A 24,147-nucleotide genomic window follows, 5' to 3' on the forward strand; every position below is an offset into this window, starting at 1 on the left:
AACTAGACTACCGATGGTCTATCAATGGCCTCGCAACCCCATACAGGGATCCCTCTACATGTACCGCTTATTCGTAGAATGAGTTTTGCAGAAAATATGATTGATTTGAAAGCTGATGGAACCAGTAAATTAATCGCTTCAAGGAAAATAAAATACACGCTATGGTGCTTAATGTATTGCCAGAGCTAATTCAGGTTTCCATACACTTGACTGGTTTATTGGATTGAATAACGGAACTCATTAAAAATATATACTATATCAACATTGCGAAATTGATTTCTAGAGCCGTTACATCAGAATACATTGAAGATGACATCATCTATATGCTAGATTTGTTTATTGCCAACGATAACGTATGTGACGAGTTTCGTGAATATATTTCTCAACAAAATACCCGACACTGCAATAGAAATACATTGTGCTTCTTTTTCCTCTATATAAAGCTGGGTTTCCATAGAAATGATACACAAACAAATCCGTCAATTTATATTCAGACATTGATGATATACATACTATCAACACTCCTAAATTTGCGATTATATTCTTATGAATTTGATATAATAGCAGAGTACACGATCTGTTCTTTTGCTTCATTTGTGCCTTGAATTTCACCCCATGGCGCAGCTCTCTGCCTGACTGCCTTGGTGTAAATTTTCTAGCTCATTGTCTTCTTTCGTCCACACTTTTGAGCTAAGTGTTGTGTAAAGAATGGCTAGATTAGACAGTATGCTTACGATGATATATGGCGATGCCACATGTGGAGCAGGATGTGTTCACTCTTTTCAAAACACCTGACATCAATGTATACCATAAGGGCCATATATTTTCTGTTACACATTTCACATGTTGTATACTTGTCAGTTGTTTTTTTCTAGTGTAATATTTTGTTAATTGTGTCTTGGACTTGAAATTTTACAACTTTGGTTAACAGATCTACGGTTGGACATGTTATTACCACCTCGGTATTATTGTGAGGTATTTGTACTTTAGAGCTGGTCATGCAACAGGAGTCATCATGTTCGTAATTGCCATTTTTATGAGTCTACTGTAATTGCTGTACCGACATGCCTGGGGAATACAAGACTTGAAGAAATCAGCGAATTGTACTAATAAAACCATGACGACTCACATCAGATTACTAGTGATTAGTAATAAAATGTATCAAAGGATGCATTGCATAACCCCCATCAGATGACTGTAACGATTGCTAATCGATCTATTTACAATGACCCTAACAAGTGATATAATTGAATCGAATTGTTTTTGAAGATGCTTATAGTATAAGAAATGAAACCGTATTTGGCTAAACCATTACTATATATTAAATATGTTATTTAGTCTGATATTGAACATCTTAGGTAATATACACATTTTACGGAAGCTTGGATTTCGGGAAAAGTGTATAATCATACTTGTTCAACGACATTATGAGATAAGAATTGTGTTAGATCAAATGATTGTCAATTTCTTTAGATTTATAATTATAACGCAGAAAAAAATAATCAGGAATCAATTTTGTATTTCTTGTGAACATGACACAACCAGTGGTTTTGTTTTTGCTTAATTTTGTACTTGAATAATTAATTAATTAATTTAATTAATTAATTAATTAATTAAGCAAAGATCTGATCATAGTTAGTAAACAAATATTTACAAACACAAATAAGCATCTTTAAATACTTGACTACTATATTACCATGGATTCAAAGTTTCCTTGGAAACGTTGGCGGCATTCGATAATCATTGCTTCTGGGCTCTGCGTTCTGCTTAGACACTACTTCACGCACGGAGAAATACTAATTGAATTGCACAGGTAGGAGATCTTACCGCAACTTTTGAGGTCTAACTTCTATATCTGCGAATAGTTATTCAATGACATGCCTAATTGTGCATATTTATTGCACGAACACTAGTTTTTGCGTTCTATTGGGGCATGGGGCGATCGGTAGCTGAGTTCTGGCTACAACCCAGATCAACATGATCGACTAAATTCCTCGCAGTGCGGCGACGTACCTTTGATCTTTGTTAAATATGTTCGATATATGGTCATTAACTGTATGAAATGTTAAATCGACACAAATACGGAGATCGGAATGTTTTAATCGCGAGACAATCTTCTACAGATTTTAAAACATGGCCATCCGCTTAGAAGGCGGTACATTATAAACTGTCAAATACAGATGAGAGATTCCAAAATCCGTATAAAATTAAAAATAATAGTACATGGAACATATTCGTGTTGTGTTTTCAAAATAAAAACAGTAACCGTATTTGTGATGCAGACCTTTTGCTGTGTCTTTCATGTCACAATAACATTCTTATGCTTTGACCAACTTGCCATTTTTAATTTCCCGAATTTTACAAACGTTGGAAGTTTCATATCTTGGTTTTGTCTATTTGAATATGGCTATCATAATTGTTTATAGTACAAAGTAGATCGTTCATCGAAATATTTTCTCAATTAATGTGAGTTAGAAAATGAAACTCAACTTTGAAATAGTGGGGGACACATAAGACAACACAAAGGTAAACACACTTAAGTATACTAACGAGGCGTTCTGTGGTGATATAATTCAACTCTCATACTGCTTGTTATTTATTTGTTTACTTGATACACATTTACACCAATGCCGATCATTAGGGGCACATACACTTCGCAAATCTCATGGTAAATCAGCATTGTATTCTATGCATATGATTCACATGAATCCAATTCAAAGACAATGATTCATCGTACGAAGCATATGGTTGTAAGGTTATCGTTATATTTAAATAAACCAATACTGTTGACGATTACAATTGCAGGATACAAATAAATGCATTAATAGAACGATACCCTCGTACTCCCACTATGAATACGTCACCTAAAGACTAAGTCCTTAATCCCCAAAACTAATCAACGTATGCTAATTACGCCACTACAGATATACGACGCATGGGCGAGTTCGCGTATATGACAATTACTAGTTGACTATATTACCGTCGACTCTAATCGTTAGACGTCGATACATTAGATGACTTGCCTTTTTTTTCTGGAGACGATTGGCGTATCTTTGATGAGGACGTTCTCATTCCAAGGGTCATAAGATCACACTAGAAAGCTAATTAACTTGGCTGCCTTCTTTGCTAGATCTGAATCCAAAAACCAATTTGGTATAAATTAACCGATATTCTCAACGATGTGTGTTCGTGGATGATAAAGTTTGTGTATTGACTGGCAAACTATCGTATTCTAAACAGTCCAACATATACTTGATCAGTCACGTTATTCTTTAGGATTGTAAATCAATACATATGTACATATTGACTAACCTTGCATACTTTTGGAATGCAGTTCAAATTAGAATTTACAAAATTGTGTGTTATTAAAATGATATTTTGACTTTAATTTGATGCCACTCACTGTAGAGCAATTATCTCGGGCTATAATGAAATGTGTTATTTTTTACGTAGACGACCTAATATCAATATTAAATGTTACAGGACAAGGGATGCCACAACCAAATTAGATTTGAATGTTTTAGCTCATGAACTATTTATATTATTACTCAAAGTCGCATAACAGTCACATAAATAATGTATATCAAGTAGAAGTATGTCATGTAAATTAGCAAAGGAAACATATTAACCAACGAGAGATAGTTGATAATTAATACGCTGTTTCTTAAATTTACTGAAGAAAACCCGCGTCTAAGAATTATACTATTTTCTCTTCGTCCCATACAGCATACACTTAATCACATTACATTACATTACATTACATTACATTACATTGAATAAATAAATAAATAAATAAATAAATAAATAAATAAATAAATAAATAAATAAATAAATAAATAAATAAATAAATAAATAAATAAATATATATTCGTTTATAATAACGATCACATTCACGTAGTTCTCCACAACTCGGGGATTCGACAAGATTATGCTATACTTAAAGCTTTTGGGAAAATTATCGATAAAAATCAAACGCTTGATCGATTTTACTGTACACGTCGCAGTGTGTCACATCTGCCGTAGACACGTATTCCTGAATTATTAATGTTGAATACTTTGGTGAACGTAGGCAGGAATATATTTATTTTTGTTGTCGACAGCACAGATTTTTTTGCTATATATACATATTCATATCATTAATAAGTTAGTCTTCTGTATCTTTTACATTAAATCAATGAGGAAATATCAAACCTGTAAATCAAAAAGTGAAACACTCATCGCAAAAATAGTTACTTAGTGATGTACCATTATTATTAGTGATAATAATACGGGGTGATATAGGCTGTTCAGATGACGTCATGCAATGCAACATATATTTATAAGAATGTGGAAATAAGATCGTATGCTAATGAAATCCTTAAGTCATATTCCACAAAAGGGGAAATTACAAGTCCAAAAACATACATTGATAGGCAAAATGTACAGCACAGAACAGATAAATGCATAATCAATTAAGTAAGAGAAATACACATAGACCCCAAGGCATACAATCAAAACTGGGTGATGACTGATGGTGTTTAAATGTACCGAAGCAGAATTAGCATGAATATAGCATCGGCGATAAAGTTTTGTATTATTTAAAAAGAAGAAGAAATTCGATATCGATGCATATACATGTAATGCTCAAATAATGGTTCACGAGGGACAATCTTTAAATATAAGTAACACCATAATACATTACTGGTGACGTCAACCCTGTGTTACGTCATAACAAAGGTAGCTAACATTACTACCCAGGTAGGTAGGTGAATGCATGTATGCTTCACTGCCGTTTGAATCCCTAGTTAATTAGGTGTTTTCAACTGTTTGTCGGCAGCTGTGAGCTGAGTACTATGTATCAATTTACATAGTTCGATTCTAGGGGGAATATACTTTCTATTCGTTGGGTACTTTATTTTATGATGCGGCCATGGGATCATGTAATATAGTTAATAATATGATGCAAAACAAACGGCAAAAATGTCCGTGGAAAACATTTAATTTGCGTGCTCCGAGTCTTGTATTTCTAATTTTGTTGTCAGTTTTATTCTTAAGTTAAGATTCTGTTTCATCTCAAGTAAACAACAATAATAGTGTATAACATTGTCATGTCATTTACATATTGTGTAACGAGTGAAGTAAATAAAACTTTATGTGACATATATGTCAACTTCCAAAAGTAGTACTCAATTATTCACGACTTTATGTCCACGGTTCAGGCAAAAATCATTAACTACTTGGCATTGAGCTCGACTTCATTTTTTAATAACTTCAATAAGTATCACGTGTTTCAAACGAATCTTAATCAATTTCTTCTATTGAAAAAACACGCTCAAAACCACCAGCTTATAGACACCTCTTTCAAAGTATACATAAATGTCTGTTATCTCAGAAAATAAACTGTTAAGATGTAAACTACTTAATATTAAATCAGATTAAAGTAAAACAACATTGAAAGCATGCACCGATGATAAAACTAGTTATAGACGAACACATATTGATTTATTTGAATATTAATTTAGTTAGTTTAGATGTATTTAAAGATATAATTCTTTATGGCAGTCCATTTCTGCTCCCAATGACAAGTCATTTTGATCTGGAGAATATAGCAGTATATTGTATCTACTTATGCAAGTCACTAACAGTATGTGTCTTAGCGTACCGATGGTCTACCTGGGTCGAAAGCAACCGACAGATACTTTAATTGGTGAAATGGAATAACATATACACATTAAACGAATAATTCACTTTAAATGTTATTCGGCAGTTCAAAGCAGTGCATTACTGTGGTGATAATAGTTGCACCATTGCAACATACTCAAATCGGTTGCTTTGTGAAGTTAAATATTATTTATAACAGAACACATGCACTTATTACACGGACAGAAATTATCTGTATCCAAGAATATCGTAATTGTGTTATTACAGCCTTGTCACTCTGTGATAAGCATTCCTCGAAACAGGACTACAATCGGCACGCGTGGTTTTTGCAGTTATATAATCAAAGCGCTATGCCGCGTCGAGCAGAAATTATCGCCCCTGTCTGTCATATAGCTTTATAGAGAAAAACGCCGACAACACGTGCTTGAATGATGATTTAACGTAATGCCATATGCCTTGGTTTGGATTCGCTGTTGGCTAGGAGGCGACGAAGCACCGTTCCTATGTAAAAAATTTGCATTAAGCGTATAGCTATGATCGTTGGTTATAATGTGACCTATATATATAGTTCAAACATAATTGCTTCTCTTATATTAAATCAACAAATACAATTATTGTTTACACGTTATATATGTAATATATAAGCTACGTAGCTTTATGAATGTTTAACCGTTTACTGTATTTCTCGAAAGTGAAAATGATATGATCCACGCATTTGTTGGAATATCACTTTAGTTCTCGCAGCATTATTTTTCATTTATTTCAAATCATCTCAAAATAATAGCATCAACATTTAACGAGAAATACAACGGAAAGAGTGTGCAGAATTACAAGCACCTAAGATAATTAGAATATAGAGTGAAATGACACACTAATATATACAAACACTATTTGGTACATGTATTATTTACAGTAATTGGCTTGTTGTTGTAAATATACGCGTCACTCGCGATGATCACAGTCAGTCGCCACGTGAGTATAACTCGAGAAGGCATCCAGTAGCGAAGCCACAAGGTTAACAGTAAAGATGTACGATATGTCAGAAGTAGTTTGTACGATGCGACACACATTGACGCATGTTGCCAGTAACACGTGCCGTCCGATCTTTGACTGATAACGCAGTGGTTAGCATCAATGTAGATATCAGCGAAGGTATAATTGATCGTTATTTTGTTTGAGATTATACAGTGTCGAACACGGTTCAGGGGTAATACCACGGCAGCTGATTGAATACGCCTGACTCCAGTGATCTGTACAAAAATGGTAAATCCGATTTGATGACCCGAATTTAAAACCTCTATAATGGCTTCAATTTCAAAACTATTTAATGGTTATTTGACTAACAAATTACGGGTACTAATTATAATAACCCTGTTCAGTGATGAAATTAAATCGGTATTTATACTATGAGGTTATCACCTGAATCAGTGAGCAGGTTAATACAAGATACGTCATAACATAGTATTTTACACTTACTGGAGTTGAGTGGATAATACTAGTCCATGACCCCGCGAGTATCTACTAGATTCACGAATGAGTCATATTTGATGATAACATTTTGTTACACGACCAAACACACCAGGGATACCAATACATTAATTAATGTTAATTATACGTGACGTGTAAATGCGCTGCTGGACGTGCATTTGCAGTTACAACCGCCGATGGATTTAAAAGTTCGCGATATTTTATTTTTAAAATAAATTTTAGTCGTCATTGTAAAAGTAATTTTTGTTTTCCAATCAGAAATTCCCATATTGCGGCAATAAAAACGGTTCCGTCATAAGATTCCACTTGGAGTCCATGCACACAGAGATTAATGACTACCATCGTACATATCAGCACGTCTAGTGTGAAATATCTGTTAATGTGATAATACATTGAGTTTCTATGGCCTTGAAAATTCGTGCGTGCGTTTGTGGAATATATGCATGCATGTCGATAACTACTTTTCTAAATTTGTATTTGATTGAGAAACAACCAGTGCAGATTAATTAAAGCTCAATTTATTCAATCGCCCATGTCACGGAGTCCTATTTGCGATATTTCGCTGGGTCGTTGAATGGAATTATTTTCTTTAACTCCCTGTGAGGCGTTCTCGTGGTTTGTTACATTACGTTTGTTAGTAATGCGCTGCCACCTACTTTTTGTTTGTACATAATTAATTTCTACTGATGCGTGGTGAAACATTTAATTTGAGATTTTGTTTTCTGTGCTTGTGTCAGAGCTGGGATAGGTTGAACATTGTTAATGTCATAATTCACATAGATATTACAAGAACATCAACTTGATTCTGTAGGGAGAACACGCACCCACCTTTCTGACAGGAACAACAACTGTCAAAAATAACGATGCACGCGAAGGATCAATATTTTATTCATAATATTATGTATCGCGAACTTTACTATTGAATATAATGATGTTACATGGGGAACAAGAACGATGAGTATATACCGTACGTGACAAATATGTCGAGCCTAATTTGTTTTGTTCAGCACATTATTTGATGGAAAATGGTAGCTTAATAAATTTGAACGTTGAAAAACTGAATAGAAATTCTTGTAAGCTTGTGAGCTATTACAAAATGTACTTGAAATGGTCAACAATAATTACAATTGTACAGCAGTTGAGTGTAACAATAGAATAAAAATAAGAAGAACCGCCTACTATATAATTATATTTGTTTACAGATAATCAGTGTATCTATATGTAGCTAGTTTCATGACTTTCGAGTTTATTACATTGACTGAAATGTTAGTAACTCACATTCGGTGTATTTGTACAAGTTCGAAGTCATGTGTAATGCGATTTTCTTCTGATGGTCATTTACTTGCATGCCACTTGCAAAGTGTGTACTGGGAACCTGGCTTATGTGAGGGTCATTTGGATCTATGTCGCTATATCATCAGTGTGATCATGAATACTTCGCGTGATTTGATAACTCGATATGTTTCAAACCTGCTTAAATATACAAATACCAATATTTGTTTTTCAAAAAGCAAAGTATATAGAGGAAGATGTACATATGTAAATCACAATATTTGGAGATCCGAAATAAAACTGTCAACTATAGGAAAATGAATTGCGCAACTCCACGCCTTATAATGCCCAAATGACACCCAATTCCCAGCAATTCTTAGGTATTTTTAAGAAAAATAATCATCAATGTAACCTCTACTTCTGTAAATCAACATACTATCATCTGACGCCTCACTCAAGCTAATAACTGATGACGGATTAACTAAACAATATATTTATACGCGCACTCTCGGTCAGTGCCCCTGGTACGAACATGTACTGTCACTCAACCGTGAATGTGAGTAGGTCGCATGCACTCTCATAATACTTGCTCATTCGAGAAAAACCTTTCTAATCAGATGATTTAAATTTATAAACGATGCTTCGAGGTAAAGATGCAGGTTTGTTCGAGCTCAACCCTAGAAAATGTTTTTTGTATTTTTCATATGCAGACATCTTAGTTTCACACTGTTGAAACGTTGAGGTCCCACAACATTTGAAAAAGAAACTAAAAACACTCGAATTAAGGTACAAGAGTACAAAAAACATTTTGGTCGAATAATCTGCTAATCTGCTAACTGTAAGAGTTATCCTTGGTGAATGATTATACAAATTAGTCTTTATTCCAGCATTACAATTGGCCTGGGAAGTTCAAAACTCAAATAACTCAAACAGAATGGTTTGTTTCATTCAATACTGTCACGCTATGCTAATGTCATGTTTATGAACAAGTACACGTCTGAGATTGTTGATCGTGTGTATTGTTCTATCCTAGCAAAACATATATTAATGATTTTCGCGTGAGCGCTATTACTGCCACAACCCTCGCCGTAACACAGCGATTTGTTAGGGTATACACTGAACCCATGGATATATTTGTCATTAATTATATTTTTAATCTTGAAATACGTCAATAGTTCAAATCATTTTTTTATTCAAAGTGAATGACAAGTGTTATTTTCTCATTGTAGTATTAATAGATTGAGGGTACTGATGTACTGCAATACAGTTACGTAACAATTTATATTACACACATATGCAGATATTGATATTAGATCATACCAATTGTAATCCGTGTTTCTGATCTTAGCATTATTGGCAAAATTATCACCTGACTCATTATTGATCAGTCACTTTATTGACTATTGATAGAGTATAAATATAGTAATTACATAAATGCACATTTTCAGTGTATCGCGGTACCATACCAAGACATCCGCTACTATATTCTCTCGCGTTTGTGTTCGTATTTTGTAAAATGTAGGAAACACAGCATGTAACAAGACACATTAACCTACCGCAGTGGCTAGTTTGAACGAGCAACGATAATTACTAGATGTGGCACATTAGGGTAGCGAATGCGACGACAGCCAAAGACTATAGACCCGTGAAGACTAACGTTTCTCGCGGCGCTATGTCAGAAGATAATCACTCTAATATTAGGTTCCAGCACCGTAAAACATACTTATATTTAATGACATTGGTCTTTACCATCTCATTGTAGACTGTGATCGTCGCACAGGAAGGGGGACCGTTCTTGAGTTATTATTTACAACGTTGAGCACACAAAATTAGCTATTTATCCTAAGACATGGTTTTAGATTGTTTGGAATGCCTGGGGAATGCATTGACCTTGGCTTCTCCGTGTAGTAATGCGAAGGAAATTGAAACGGTAAACGGCTTTTGTAAAATTCTCTTGTATGCTGTTGGGTTTTGTCTACATACTTTTGTGTTAAAACCACATAAGAGTGCTATTCAAAAACAGCTGTTTTTCTCTTCAATCGGTTCATTGTTTATCAACAATTTATCACTATTCACCAGTGAGTGTTTGATTGTGGAACCATCAAGCCAATATCGACCGTGTAATGTGTGGTGTTTCTCTCACAAAAAAATGAACAATTTCATATCTTATTCCTTTAACCGAGTGAATGGCGTATTCTCAAAAAAACTATGAACTTTCATTCATTATTAAGTGCTTCACTTTACAATAGTATTTGTATTTTCATACTAAATCTAAAAGGTTTTCTACGTGCTATGTCATTCTACTGTCATGACACTTTAGAAATCTTAACCATCATGTCAGGTCACAAATATACAAGTTCATGGACACAAACCAAATGACCTTCAAGTCCAAAAACACACAACAAACAACCAATAAACATGCTGTAATTAAAATAACAAGTACACCACTGCACAAATCAAATCAGTGAGAGACAAACACATGAACCTCATTGCATATATGAACTGACATACGTGATAACAAAACTAGGTTTACAGATAACCCAAACAGTCAATAGATATGACTGGGAATATTCAAACTGTATTTAAAATATGACAGAAATTAGAGCTTAATAATATGAAACATAAATAAAACATTTGTCAGGGAATTATTATTGAATCACTTTAAACTGAGTTACTTTTTGAATTATGAATTATTACAGATTTGATTATACAGAGACAGTCCAAAGTAGACATGAAGCGATATTGGATGTATTTCCAGACACTTTAGGATCTTGTATTGCCCGAGTGCATACGTGGATTTATTTTAGTGGTGCCCTTTTATATTTTCTCTTCTTTCAGTTAGTTTTGTGAGACTTTCATTCATTCTTAAATTCATGATTTATTTATTTATTTATTTATTTATTTATTTATTTATTTATTTATTTATTTATTTATTTATTTATTTATTTATTTATTTATTTATTTATTTATTTATTTATTTATTTATTTATTTATTTATTTATTTATTTATTTATTTATTTATTTATTTATTCATTCATTCATTCATTAATTCATTCAAACTATCAATAGTTGATTAATTAATTCTTTCATTCAAACTATCAATAGTTGATTAATTAATTCTTTCATTCAGAATATAGTTCATGTGCCTGGCCATGTTGCCATCAATATATAAATTACTACGGCCATTAAGCGTACAGTTAAAAGCAACAACAATAAAACGTGAAAAAAGATGTTCTATGAACGACGTGAAATCATGCTAATGTGAGAAATCAAAACGCATTAAAGATGTTGTATGTTGTAGCAACAAAATTGAAAATCTTTGGAGTAGAAAATTTAATGATTGCGGCCATGTTCACATAGCAACTCACGTCTTTGCGTCACTAATGTTCATTGCTTTAGCGTCCAACAACATTCCTTATTTCTAATTAATTTCTACATTCCCATGTTAACAAAAGGTCACATGGGCAAAATGTACTGATGCCGAGATTCAATGTAATTACTTTGTGACAATCAAGCTGACTCGATTCGTTTATGCATTTGCAAGTTCATGGCCTGATTTATTAGATACCGTTTGAAGTACATTCGTTTGATAGCTACGGAAATCGTAGTTTTGTCGATTAGCTTTTATTCCAACGGGACTTGACCCTACACATGTTACATTACCCTATATGCGGGTAGAACAATGGCTCATTATATCAATTACAAATGAAATGCACATTTTTTGCTTAAAGACGGGGCTTACGCTTACAGCAAAACTAAACAAATATATTATTCCGTAATGTTCGAATATGAAACATTCAAAATACAGATACATGTAAACTCACCTCATGCATCCTAATTTCTTAATAAATCTTGAAAACAGTGAGTGCTCAATAAATTAAAAGTTTGACATTTAACCTCAAATGTACTTTTTTAAACTGCTTCGAGAGAAAAGTGAAAGCGTATATATTAATACGCCCTAAAGCTCATTACATTCGTTGTTTTGTTAATTAAACTCTGAATGTAACAAAACTCTCAAAGCGATAAGTTGCCGTCAGTATATTACATGCAAATCGACAATTCCATAGTTTCACTCATTCTAGTGTGCAGGTACCAAACATTTATCTTCAATATTTATCGCACCACGGCTTGGTAGAAGAATATTACATAATAGATGAGATGATGTGAGAGTATAGTACTCAATATGAAGGGCAAATTGTGTGTCTCTCACGCTCTCGACTAGATTGGGACTCGACTTATTTGTGTAAAGTGCAGTGTAAAATCAAATATGCTTGATTGATACTAGCTAATTGAAAGAATCAAATTGATTCAAATATTGGAGATTAGCATACCAAAACCAGATATATTTCAGTTGTAGATTAATACTTTGTAATGAGTATTATAATAACAAAAAGCAAAAGTTAATCTCACGTGACATGTAAATAACCGGAAATCGACATATTTAGTTCAATCATTTCGATTACGTTTTTCACAGAGACCACGCAGCTGTCACACTCTGCAAAAAAAATACTTCCAACGTCTACCAAGCGATATTAATGTGTGTATTATAGGGTAGCGTAGTGGTTCATCAAAATATGTTTCAATGTATAGTTAACAGTGTTTTGCATTTGGTAATGGGGTATTTGGCACAGTAACCAGCACCGCATAACCCGTGATATGACATTGACGTCTGTTCCAGACATTGTCTGACACGTTGAGCAAAATAGCGATAATCTACTAATAATAACATAAGCTTGATCTTGATTTCGAAAAATTATGTTAATCTCATGTCACGTGGTTTGTCCAACAAAAAATCAGCATGATTGAAGGATTTCAGCTGCTTCATGATTTTTACTTTAAAATCGTATATGTTTATTTGCAACAATGGTCATTGTGTGAATGTATACATTATCCCCTTCAAATAAAATACCTATACCTCACAATGTGAAGTAATCAACAGTTTTTACTATTACGTAAGGTAATATTATTGATGTAACCCGACGACGATCTCACCACTACGCAGCGACATCGCATAATACGTTAAGCCATGTACATGACATATATTATATCTGTATGACGTAATCTTTATTTTTAATATATATGTATGTTGTTTATTGCATTATTGATCTGCAGTTAGATCATGACACGTACGTTGTTACACCGATAGCAGCTGATATACTAATGTAGCGTCGTTCGTTCCCAAACCACAATTCTAACAAGACACACAGCATAAATGATTCATGTGAATAATGTATCTGCTATCCATAGCTTTGATGTTGTTGTACGTATTGTTTTTTTGTTACACTCCATTGGCATGCGTTTCGGAATCGGAAATCAAACTAACATGCGGTCTCGAAACACGACAGCTGACTATATAATCCATTAGTACCATAATGACATTAATAATTCCCAACGCGCTATATAAATTAGAGTCATACATGATTTTCAAATACGTATATATTTACAGTATTGTGATCAACGTACCGGCTTTAGTCCAGTTTTTTTAGCGAATTCGACTTGCTGGCTGGTGTTCGAAGTGAACATGGGGTGTGAAAGTGAATGACTTTAAACTAAAGAAATTCAGATTGTCGACGTTGTAAAAGTATTTTTTCCAATCATCGAGACGCGCGTAATGTTTTAGGGAAAATACCGTTATTATACAGTCACCATGCAAGATTTACAGATACACAATGTCAGATTAAAAGGCAAAGGCTTAAAACTTTTGCCAAATGTAACCAAAAAAAAAACCCACATGGTACACGATTAAAACAAAAAAGACTTCACAAGATAACAAACTTTAACAATTCAAACGCCTACAAGTATAAATTTCAACAGATTCTAAAATAAACAAACGATGATTTGATCACAGCCTTCTCAGAAATACTCATAATGCGTGGATAAAACATTAATGAGGCTTCACAATGAAACACAGAAACAAGAAATGACATTGCACTTCTTCATTAGGAAATCAACAACACAAAACTCTACACATCCATTGACCTACAGAAATGAGTTGATCGATGATCATGCATATATAACCATTAAATAAAGCATATTGTCATACATCTGTCACCGTAACGCCATAAGTTACAGCGTAATTTTGCCGTAACTTCGCGCTATTTTACGGGGTATTTTCATCCTACCATATTAGGAAATGCGAATTCCAATTATGGAATGATTACGCGTGTGAGCGTCCTCTAATAATAAAAACAAAAATGGCTGCCACCTGCCACTCCGCACAAAGAATTTCGCTAATTATGTTCTAAACATTTTGGATTTCGGCATTCTAATTGTGTATCCTTGGAAGGAAAAGATGTATAATAATAAGGTTATTACGAGAATACCTCAAAGTATGCACTCAGACAGTACGCCGCGCATTGTCCTCCGCTGTACGTCGGCCAATACTCCAACTGACCGTCTTCGGGCATACTTTGAGGTATTCTCGTAATAACCTCATAATATGTATGGAAACATCAAAAATTAAAACTTGACAAAGGCTAGAAAGGCTGAAGGCGTAACACAAACAACGAAATCAATTGACGTATGAAATATTCAGCTTAAAGCGGGAGGGTCGTCACCTGCGCACGCGCGGGAATTGAGTCCCAAGCGACGATAACAACACACGCTAAAACGCAAAGGCTCATGGGTAGACGCTTGTTTGTAAACAATGACACTCTATGACTATCTGACGCATGCGCAGGTGACGACTCCCCGCTTTAAAAAATAAACTATTTTATTGTATGCTGTTATGTGTGGAATTATCATAAAAAACATTTGGACAAAATAAACACAGAAAAACATCACTCACTGCCGTCGAACATAATTTCAATGTCAACAATGAAACCGGCAGAATGGAAATCTGTACTTTTATTTATCAATATTCAGTAGCAATTAATTAGATAGTACCAGAATATTACCGACAACTGAAAATGTTTTGGTTTGCAATGCAGGTGTAATAAAGTGGATCTCATTTTAACCTATGGTAGACTAATCAACCTGTACGTGACTAAACGGTGTGCTAAAATGGATTCGCAACTTTTTGTTGTGAATGAGTATGGTATAAAACAATATTCTTTGGATTCAATAGAGAAGAAATCAACTACTTATTGTGCTTCAATTCACCGCGATGGATTATGATACAATCTTCTTGTTTAAACGAATTTACCGTGCCGGTGCCTGTTGAGGGCGCTACAGCATCGTTGTTGTTTGGATAATAGCTTGAACATTTTATAGCGCAGCTTCACGTGTGGAGAAATCATGTTCTTCAAGATAGTTTATTATTAATATGTATAGCACTAACGTAACATTGCAGACTGACACGAATATGTTTATCATAAGGCATATTTATCAACTTATCAAATGCGTCTCCATAAGGCGACATGCACTTACAATTTCTTTTTGTTTTCTTTGGATCTACTTGTCAGCGAATAGACCTAGCTCGAGCCATTCCATTAGAGCGCGTTCGTTCCATTAGAGAGCCCATGTCATGGCATGAACCGACTACTAAAGTCACTGTATTTCATATGTTTGACATGAAAGCTATAAAATATATAAAATACAATGCCTTGATATCGTTTGAACATTTCAATTATTTAATTAGCCAACCATTTTTTTTCATTCCATAAGAGACAAGTCGCTCTTCATTCCCTTACAGGACGGTATGACCCAAACCACCCACTAACGTCACTCCATTTACTTGATTTTACATGGCATCTGCCCTCTATGCCCTCACACTTTCTTGTGTGACTTTCGTCTTTCAAATTTAGTCGATTAAATATAAATAAAAGAATCGCACAATCAAATCAAAATAGTCAAATAAAAAAAAGTTTAAATAACACAATAATGTAAATTATTTACAATAGAATTCAGTAACTTTACTTATATTCCTGTATTTAGAATTGGATTCACATGAATTAGTTGATGAATTCTTACAAGACACTCTAAAAAATCGACTTCAATTTTTTTGAGTGGCTACAGAAAACAAAATTCGCAATAGTATTGTAAGATTTGCGAATAATAATTCCCCGAGCCACGGTTAGTTATTCGGAAAGTTGTTTAAATATTCTATTAACATTTGGGTTCATATTTGAATAATATATTCAATCAAATATTCGAATTTGACAATTTTGCAATTGCTTGTTCTAGGGCAATCCGTAAAAAGGGAATTCTGACATGCCAAGGCATTACAGAAAGATTTCTTTGCTCAGTGTCTTTGGTGAAATATTTACCCCAATCTTAAAAAAACGGTAATAAACAAAGCTTTGTTTGCGTTCCAAAAAAACTTATTCCAAGATTTTGCCATTTCTCACTTATTTTGATGAAATTTGAAGTTTCAGACTGAGTGCGAATAATCTGTTTTATTGCAGGGTATTGCATTACGGTATTCCGAGAAAATTTTTATTGAATTTATGTATTTTGCAACACGTTTGGGTTAACCCAGAAGTGAATAATATTGATGTATTCATCAATCTTTCAAATTCATATTCACCAAAATTGCTTCAGTATAGTGATAAATTGAGAATTGTAACATAATCTGAACTATGAAACAAATCTTACGCCTGTAACAATATTCACCTATAGTAAGAATCTAGTATGCTTTTGACGGCTGTTCGACACACCGTTTTCAAACATTCCTATTTTATTTCACAATCCGCCATACTATGTACGTATCGATCAGCAACTATTTTTTTCAATAGATGTCTGCCCTCAACGGCAATATTTGAGATACACACATTCACGCTAGTAATCAGCGCCCTCTGTAAAAGCTCTACAGCAATGGAAGTTAGTGGAAACATTGCAAATACGTCTAATTTTTTAACATCCAACGCCATGTATTACATTCATCAAGTTACAGCTAATTTGCAAACAACATTTATACATTCTACTTTGAAAATTGTGTAGGATAATGGAAATATAAGAATATACATTGGTTTCCATGGGTTTTATTTATGGCTACCGTCTGTATTATTAATGATTAAGATATTATTATGATATCTAACTTTTATGTCCATGTTTAAACAAATATTTTCAAATACAAAAATAAATCAAATGTACATACTGAAAAATGTGCTTGATCGAGCCTATTCTCCAAGCTTTCACACGTCTGCGGTATGAACACTATTCAAATTAGTTAAGTTAGTTGTTATCAACACATCGTTAGTGGCAGTACTACACTGGTATCTCGTTTTATCGCCGGTAGGGTCATTTTGTCTGTCGAGTTTCTGGGTTTTCGACGAATAATTAATATTAATCCCAAAAGAGTGAATTTCTGTATTTAAATAATGTTACATTAAAAAAAACGGAATTCTGTAATTTAGAATCATGTCAGTATTTTGCACCAATGAAATGATAGAGCATTCGCCAATGCAGGGTATTCGAAAACATAGATAGCTTTTCTTTTACATTCTGACGCTGGTGGCGTCTTGACAGGATTCGAATAGCGTTGGAACGTGTAAGACATTTATTCATTTCTATTGAAACTTATATTTACCTAGCACGTGTTCGATGCTAATAAGTGAATGATACATTGTATAAAACGTTTTAATCTAAACCATATCATCCACTCATATACATGTTTGTAGAAGATATTTGATAATATGACATCTTTTGGCATTTCGAGTCTCGGATCAGAATCAAACTATACCACTTTCCCAAGACCTTTTGACAGATTTTTTAAATGTTTTCGCTGTACACTGATTAAAAACAACAGTACGTCCGGATCTCTATAACATCTACTGCTTTTATTTGACCGTACACCTTCAAACCATGCTGACGAACACAACGAACTGCAAATAAGAAACCAAACACACACTATATCGCGCATCGGGGGCAGACAGGAATATTGGAAACAGGTTGCCTGACACAGCATGTACTTAATTCTACCCGGTGCCATATGTAACACATATTAACTCATCATATATGACGTTGTATACTTCGGAATACCAGCACATTGTCTCGGTCATACGCATTAAAACAAATCTCCTGTTAAATTCACACCGCAGTGGGACTGATAACAAAACGCAAATCCTGCATCCTTTCCTCTTACAACAGCTACCTCTCGCTGCCAACGCGCTCCTACACAAAATCTTTCAATTTCGTGTTCAGAAAATAATCAGAACAATCACATTTCATCAATACTGATTGGCCACGTGAGTATGAGGATATGGCAGCAGTTTTTAATCCAATATAAGTAAAGAAAAGGATAACAGAACAAGTAAATTTTCACTGAAAAGTAACACAATTGATTCAAAGTAATCAGTCATTGTCAAACTAGGTATTATTTTAACATGTATATTGTTTATAGAATTATATATTTTAGAATTGCTATAAAATATTACGCCCGTGGTATCATTGTAGACTTTTCCCATGCAGCATAAACGAAAAAAGTTAACAACAAAACATATTTCTAGATTCACCAGTTGTGCGAATCATGTTGATTTGGCACAAAAAACAACACTGGAACAGTATTCTGTACTTATTAGATATTCTGATCAGTAATTTATAGCGGGTTAAATAATATTCTCATAAAATTAACATATATATGAAATTACATCACGTGGCATGGAGGCTCGCATGCTTCCATCAAACGTGTTTAATCAGACCAAGCTGACGTTGAAGACATTCTGTGCAAAGTTCCTCTTGTTTCCGTTATCATACTGAAGGTGATAAGTACAAAATAACAGGATAACCTATATGAAAATAGCAGGTTTATAATCGTTCTCAAATGTGTAATTGTAACATCACGATGAAAAACATGTATTCGTCAAAATGTAGTTGTTGCAACAACATTAATAGAGCAATTACTGTAAATCATTTTCACAACGAGAACTGTCATAATTACACAGTTTGGTGCAATTTATTTGATAACTCACTGCGCTTAATTGAGTGTATGGCACGCATTATTTCTTGTCAACCTGCAAACAAAAACGAGCCCATCACCACTATTACAGTTGTACACACTGTGTATCCGTTGTCAGCACCAACACGGTGCCATGTACTGTGTGGTGTACAGTCAATTGTGTGTTTGTGCGCGCTTGTAAAATCGCAACTGCGCCTTTACATGTTGATATTATCTGCGGCGGTTGTGACCTTCAAAGAAGGATTTGAATTTTAAAGTCGTGATATTCAACGATGTCACGTCCTACAATACTGTGTCACATGCACTTGAAAACATAAAATTTCCATGGAAACGCAAATTCACTAGCCAGCTTAAGGCTTGTTCACGATACCTTCCGCCATGTGGGAAGCGTTGTTTCACACTGATTCTTAAACTAATCTTGTAGTGAAATTGTAAGATTAGACATAGAACCACAAAAGTCGACAACAGGATTACTCTTATACTCCCGGCAGCCTTTTAACTTTCACATTGTGATGTTTGTTAATATGAATGAATAACCATAGCAACAAGAACTGCGCAATTTATTCAGGCGATCGGTCTCTTCAAACACGATTAATAGCCGAGGAGCCGACGAGGCTGCTCTGCAGACACAACATTGTCATCATTATGAAAAGATGGAATAATTACCTGTACCTTAAACGAAATAAATAATTTTGACAATTTTAACAAGTCACCCTCGTTGCATACTTACCGCGGAATTGGAATTCATTATAACGTTTCATCACAAAATTTACAACACCAAATGTTGGTGCTTATTTTTAATCCTCCATGGAAGACTATTTATTTTTCAAATCTTGAATGATCACTTCACGGCGACACGGAGGTGATATAACGACAAATTGGGTGAAGCTTCACGGGCATTCTGTTCTTAAGAACGACAAAATCATGTTAGGGTCGAGCACATTCTACTGTCTGTAGAGCGAAAATAATAAAAATGAAGTAAGTGAAGAATTGATGAGGTAATATCTCACACCGTTTCGTAAATCATTATGCGCTAATGGGGAATTAGATTGTAATAAACACGACGGATTTACATTGATCAATAACAATTCCAGATTTGGTTAAGTCATTACATAGTGTTGTAACCACGGAAACCACACTCATAACTATTAAACATATTGTAATTGACTTCCCGCTATATTACAATTGAACTTATTACGTGACCCCCGGCTGGGTATTTAAACTTTATTTTAAATGCATAATGATTCTACGAAGTAAATATTATTATTAAACCGTGCAATGCTCATCGTGGAAACGTGGCGTATTGTCCATGTTAGCAACTTGTCGTTAGTTTTATTGCGGGTATTCTACTAACTATTTCAGTACCTTGTCCTACACAGTATACGGCGGATGATCCACCAACATTTAACCTTTTTATTTCAAAGAGCAGTCTATTAATTATGATCACAAACGTAATTTCGGAAGGTTTATGCTTGGTAGACAATATGTCATTACAAAACCGACAGTCGACTTTGATGTATGACATTATACCTTGTCTGTATTCATGGAAAGCTAAAGATGCCTTACGACTAACTTTGATTGAAAGGCGAATTGAGCATGACCGAAGGACTGTTTATTTTTGTTTACAAATGCGATATATTTCAAAATTCATCTGACGCTGAATAAACGTTTGTTGTATTGATAAACTAGTATTTCATACTCGCATAGCATGGAGGGAATACTGATGATTATGCTTTTGTTTTCTTTTAATTTCTCACTTGAATGACCACAATAAAACTATCCAATGCGACACTTACATGTTTTTTTAATTTCACACATGACTGTATTCCAAATCGATAACATGTTTAAGTAATGCTACAGTGAATTTTACCAAACTTATTAACGTGTCGGCTTTATGTAATACAGAAGGCTGGACGTTATTGAGTGCTACGCCTGCACCCGACTCGGGAGTCATTAAGGTAGGATATTATAGTTGATATAACAGACAGTAGCCTGATGAGGCGATTTGTGGAAAGAAGCAAGGGATTTAGAGATCTACGATGTGTCTACGAGCTTGTTTCCTGTGGGGTGATCATCTGCTTCACCTAATTGTGTTTCAAAGTACATCAGTAAATTCCGCAAGGGTCTAGAAAGGCAAAAATGTGATATATTTAGTGAACATTTATGCTGAGGCTCACTATATTTTTTCTAATCTAATCTAATCTAGTATGGTATGTATGTAATGATTCGAACCAGGCACAATAACAATTTAAATTCGATTTAACTTATTTACCTTATATAACACGTTTCTCCTGATATTATAGTCCCTCTGTGGCGTCATCAAGCTGATAACATCAATATGTTGGATAACCAAATTGGTATCGAATTTCTATGTAAATACAGAGGTGAGCTAGACTTACTGGTAATCCAACGATAGTAAATAATTTAGAATCATACATCCGTAATAATGTCAATGGATATCACATACATGTTATGTAGTGTTGATTTATGAAGGCCTTGTTACCTTTTTGACCCCGTCATATAACACTTGTTTTTTTACGGCGATGTTTCAACTTTTTTTGGCTATGATTTATATTCCTGTGTATTCTACCTGGAGACACTTTAAAAATACAAACTTTCATTTGAGTTAACGACCAATGTAGCTGAATTTTACGACAACATTAATTGCACTTTTTTGAAGCTGTGTAATGATTGATCCGAGTTGACATAAATACATCACATTTTAAATTCACACCCAGTAAGTAAATAAACATATTTAGTCATATTTACTACGCACTTTTTGAAATGCTCTTTTATTGAAGAACTAAATTAAGAAGTTTTGAAGGAAACGCTATGTCTTCCAAAGTGCTTTATTAAAGGGCGATCTTCGCGCATGTGCGACATATTTTTTGTGTTGATACATTGGGCCAATTTGTATTTAAACATTATTTAACGAGAGTGACCGAATTAGCAAAGGGCTAATCTTCCTTTGAGGAGCTCAACATAAAACTGACACATTACAAAAGTTAAAAGCTTTGAATATTAGTTGCAGAATGCCTATTGAATGATTGTGGAATACAATTGATTTGATCCTACCATCCCACATAGACTTATCTTGCCACCTTTCTCTCTGGAATTTTTTTCAATAAGAGTAACTCCTACAGTTACCCTTAGCACTCGAGCATTATTATGGTTCACATCATATATACAATAAATCATATAAATCACCAATACGTCGTATATGCGGTAACAACATAGGAATTAAAATTATATTATATTATATATCATCAGCATTTTTCAGCCACATATTTGAAGCGACCAGTGGCTATTTGATACCTCTCATTTGTATTTTGTGTGACATCTTTATATGACGTAATGCATTCACATATACAATAAAAAATGGATAAACACTGTTCAGCTCGAGCTCTACGGAATCGCCTCTGCGCAATGAAAACCCGAACTCAAACATATGGTACTATACTGTACAAGCCTTGATAACGCTGAGTAATTGGGCGTAGCCGTCTGGGATACCAACATGGATGTGGTGAGGTAATAAAAGGTAATAACCTGCCTAAATTTACATTTGATAAAATGATTCTGTTCAAAATCAACAACTAAATATATCTATGGTAAGTTCTTTAATTGTATAGGTAGGGTACTCCAGTTTAAGTTTACGTCTACTTAAGTTCCCGTATTCAACAAATGAGACGTTCCACGTTTGTATATACTATGGAAGGTCGGCAACGTGAGTCTGTAGGTGCATTTTAGTGATAAAAAGAAATATGCCTTAAATCTGTTAACAGTCGACAGGTAGATAATCAAAACTGACCAATGGCAAGTGATAACTGAATAACAGCAAGTAAAATAGACTACCTTGAACGCATATAGAATCTGCAATAGAATTTTGTGGAGGGTTCTAAGAGAGGGCGAGGGGTAGTACAATCTCGAATAACACGGATATTTGCTGACCGAAGACAGCATTCAAGATGAAGGAATCAAAAAACGTGTGTGTAATAGAGCATAAATTACCGATCTTCCTGGAATTATGCTATTGGTTGCTACCAGTTAATCTCTTAGACAGAACCCCGCCAAGCTCTCACGTGTAATATAGCCTAATTTCACATAAATATCTACAATCCATTGTTTTGCTAAAATGTTGTTTTAGTGATTTCTGCCTTATCTTGGACTTTGCAGCGGTAAGAATTTGTTGTACAGTAATTAAGAGCGTGCCTCCCGGCGTTCGTTATTTGATTTTGTTTTTCTATTCTTGGATATAGTTTACCAATGTCATAGCTGTAAAATGCCCAAGAGCACACATAGGCTATGAAATCCCGAGGACAAGTTAGGAATTCTATTTGATTTGCATGATTTAATCATAATAAATAGTTTAACAATGGAAACTTATAACAGACAGCAAGTTACGATCTAACCCCCAGCACCCACAGTGTGCCATCAACAACATTGCGTCAAACCACTAAATCCCCTCAACCACGTGTCGACCACTATTACTCTGCTAAAATGTATAAAAGGAAAAACTCACAAAAATTAATATACAGAATTCCATTCTGGTGATATTGATAGCAAAAATACTATAAAAAAGCAGTACATCACAATAATCGCGTACAATCCACAACTGGAAGCGGGTGAAACTGCTTTCAGCATGCGCAAGTCTCTCAATGTAAGCATCCAGGTGGATACTGCTGTGCCAATCACATCGCAACATTTCACTGGGTTGTTTCTCGTTTTTCAGACTAGTAGATATGACATTTAGTGTATATAATTATCAACTACACACACGATTGAAATCATGCTTATTTGTTATTTTAAATATAGCTGAAATAGAAAAAAAGAACATACGCTGAATTAATTGGCCCATCAGTTCGAAAGTACATAAATGTCACTAATTAAAATCACTGATGTCCTAGAGTTGC

Source organism: Saccoglossus kowalevskii, chromosome 21 (assembly GCF_978046115.1).
Source record: "Saccoglossus kowalevskii chromosome 21, keSacKowa6.1, whole genome shotgun sequence".
Lineage (NCBI taxonomy): Eukaryota > Metazoa > Hemichordata > Enteropneusta > Harrimaniidae > Saccoglossus > Saccoglossus kowalevskii.